Source organism: Akebia trifoliata, chromosome 7 (genome assembly GCF_017979445.1).
Source record: "Akebia trifoliata isolate Shusen 1 chromosome 7, ASM1797944v1, whole genome shotgun sequence".
Classification (NCBI taxonomy): Eukaryota; Viridiplantae; Streptophyta; class Magnoliopsida; order Ranunculales; family Lardizabalaceae; genus Akebia; species Akebia trifoliata.
Genome location: NC_141381.1, coordinates 7,846,800 through 7,850,246, shown reverse-complemented (window position 1 = coordinate 7,850,246; position 3,447 = coordinate 7,846,800). Strand labels below are relative to the sequence as shown.

The 3,447-nt window shown below is 27.4% G+C and overlaps 1 long non-coding RNA gene across 1 annotated transcript in view; it reads left to right on the top strand.

The window, feature by feature from the left end:
• The first annotated feature begins 327 nt into the window (after positions 1–327).
• LOC147398162 (uncharacterized) overlaps positions 328–3,447 on the top strand; it is a 26,507-nt gene continuing 23,387 nt past the window's right edge. Inside the window, exon 1 of the long non-coding RNA XR_015179746.1 lies at positions 328–423. This is a non-coding gene — a long non-coding RNA (uncharacterized LOC147398162). The remainder of the gene's footprint in view (positions 424–3,447) is intronic.

Here is a 3,447-nt window from a genome sequence, read left to right as displayed (position 1 = left end):
ACTTAAAGTGTCGATTTGGGTTCAATTTGATAATTATGAAAATTGTATTATTTTTTTATAATAATTTTTTTTTTGGTTTTTTTAATAATTTTTCCTTTTAAAATTAGGGCTTTTCTGCCTCATTCTATCATTTTTAATTAGTATGTATACTCTCTCAACTTTCTTCTCTCTCAAGCTCTACTGAACTCATCTTTTTCTCATCTTCTCTATCTCTCTCGAAGCCCTAGCTCTCTTAAATTCGATCGGTAAAGGACTATTATTTTTTATTCTTTCTTTGTTTATTCTAAAAATAGGATGCCATGAAATCATGAAAACCTTGACCTCATCAAATTTTTTTTAGGTCTGAGTCATGATGGTTCTATTTGTGGATTCCATTCGCTCTACTAACTCCTAAGTTCCTTATTCAAATCCTAGCTTTTTCAGGTATCGTTCTTCCTCCCTCTCTCTTAATTTTAGAGATTTAAGGTTTTTGTAATGAGATTGGAATATTTAATTAATGTTATTTTAAATGTATAAACAATGAAATCTAGATTTTTTAAAATTACGATTACTTGTCCTATTTTTATTCTAAGCTTTTAAGCCTCACCATGCTTGTAACCTAACTTCATTATTGTATTTTATAAAATATCAACTATATAAGTTTTTAGATCTAAATATTTTTATAATTTTAATAAAATTATTTTACGTTAAATGCTTGTAGGAAATTCATTTATGAAGAAATAATATATTTGAATGTGTTCTACAGGATTGAGAAATTTGACTCATCTTTTAATGGTGATTAGTGAAAAAAGTTCTCTAAACTATGAACATTCAATGGTCATGGGAAAAAATATTTTTTCTTCTTTGAAAAATTATAAAAATTTATTACCTTTTCTAATGATTTGAGTGGCATGTGCATATTCACATGTATTATAAGGACTATTTTATAATTTAAATATTTAGGGTTGGTGTAGGTATTAATTTTTTTTAATAATTTTAGAAAATTATAATGTCTATGTGATTGCTAATTTTATTGATTTTTTATTTCGATGATATTAACTTTTCTTCATCTCTATCAAACCTAAGGCATTCAATCGATCTATGAAGAAAGTGAACTGAAGGTTTCGGTTCGATTATTATATTATTGGAGATTTCTCATTATTGAATTGGAAGGAAAATATCTTTAAAAACATTGACTGATTCAGAGTAATTTTTTTTTTAACTTTTTGAAAAAAAAATATAACAGATTGAATATATTATAATGCTATAGGAAACAAAACGTGTTTATTATTTCCATTAAAGATTAATATTTGTGAATCTAGAAGTAAATGATAAGGATCAGAGCTTGCTTATTTATTCTATTAAGGATAATTAGTTGCGAATCAAGAGGTACGTAAATTTAATATTGATAAAGGAAATTAATTTGATTAGTAGAATTAGATCAATTTTATATATGAGTGACCATTTGAAGTTAAAAACATAATTCAAGGTTAAGAACAATCCTTGAAGCTGCTTAGAGTTGATTATTGCGTTCAAAAACATAATCTAATGTTAAAAACAATTTTTGAACCTTGACACTTACGAGATGAGTTTATGATATCACATGTGATCTCCTTATCACAACTCGATTCTCAATACCAAATTATTAATTAGGTATATTGGTTAGTTATTATGAATAAAACCTCCTAAACTATCTTTCTAATATGCATATTTTATAGTTGATTATTGGGTTTAATTATTATTTCAAATATTAATTACAACCTGTGATACTTCATATGTTTCATTTTTCAATTAAATCATCCTAATTATCTATAAATAGTCTATAAATTAATACATGAATTGATAATCACATTATGTGTACGGATAGAATATGATGTGTGTTGATATGCAATATAGAAAGGAGATTAGGGTATATGTTTGGAAGTAGATAGTTATATCCACATTGAAGAAAAATATATTTAATGTATGAAAATGATTTTCTATTTACATTATGACATGTGTTTAAAGTTGTAATGTTTCATAAATATTACAGATGAAGAAATCTTAGATGTCTAAAGATAGATTATTAGTAGAATATGATGAGGGGGTTGAACGGTTTATAGAATTTGCAGTAAAGAATATTAGAGACCCTAAGTTAATACGATGTCCATGTAGAAGGTATGTTAACTTCAAAAAATATATGTCGAAAGAGATAAAAGTCATTTATTTAATAATAGAATATATCTAACATATCGTATATGGATTTCTTATAGAGAAAAAGCTCCCAAAAGGACATCAACAAGTATAAATTTACAACAATTGAGTTTTGAGCCAAATGTTCAAAATATAGCCTATGAAGATGTTGAAGACACAATTGAGATGGTAGAGACGACAAACGGTCAATTTATAAGTAATCATGACAAATTCCAAGAATTACTTGAAGGATGCTAAAAAACTTTTATATCTAGGGTAATCAAAATTTACTAAGTTATCAACATTAGTGAAACTGTGGAACTTCAAAGCAGGAAATGATTGGTTGGATAAAAACTTTTCAAAGTTGTTAAAATTATTATAAGATAGCTTTCGAACCCCAATGAGATGTATATATCAATTCATTAAGCCAAGAACACATTGAAGACATTGAGAATGGAATACGAGAAAATGCATGCATGACCTATTGATTGCGTATTATGTAGAAATGAGTACAATACTATCGAAGTATGTCTTACTTATGCAACGTCGAGATAGAAATTAAAGTAAAACAGGAACCAGATAAATAAAGACGTGCCTGCAAAAGTTCTATGGTATTTTCTAATTATCCTAAGATTTAAGAAATGGTTTACACCTGAACAGATAATGAATGATTTGACGGGACATGATCGTTAAAGAGTAAATGACGGTAACTATGTCACTTAGTTGACTCCCCATTATGAAAGCTAATAGATTATAAATGGTCAGAACTTACTTTAAAATAAAAAACCCTCTGACTAACCATTTTCAATAGATGAAATTAACCTATACAGTAACCTTAGTAGTAGACATAATTGTTGGCCCATTTTAATGATTTCCTATAACCTTCCATTATGATTGTGCATTGAGAAGATGTTTACGATATTAACATTACTGATATCGGGTCCACGAAAACCTAAGAATAATATCGACGCTTATTTAGCATTACTGATCGATAATTTAAAAACTCTGTGGGAAGTTGGTATTTATGCTTATGATGCATATAAAAGACAATCATTTATGTTAAAAACAGTACTGTTGTGGACAATCGATGACTTTCCTGCATATGAAAACTTATGCAGTTATCAAGTAAAAGAATATCGTGTTTGTCCAATATATGTGAAAAAGACATATTTTCATAGTTTGAATCACAGTAAACAAATTATATACGTAGGTCATAAAAAATATCTTCTAAAGTCACATCAATGGAGACATTAAAAAAACGTTTGATGGTATGTAAGAAAAGCGGTTACCTCCAAA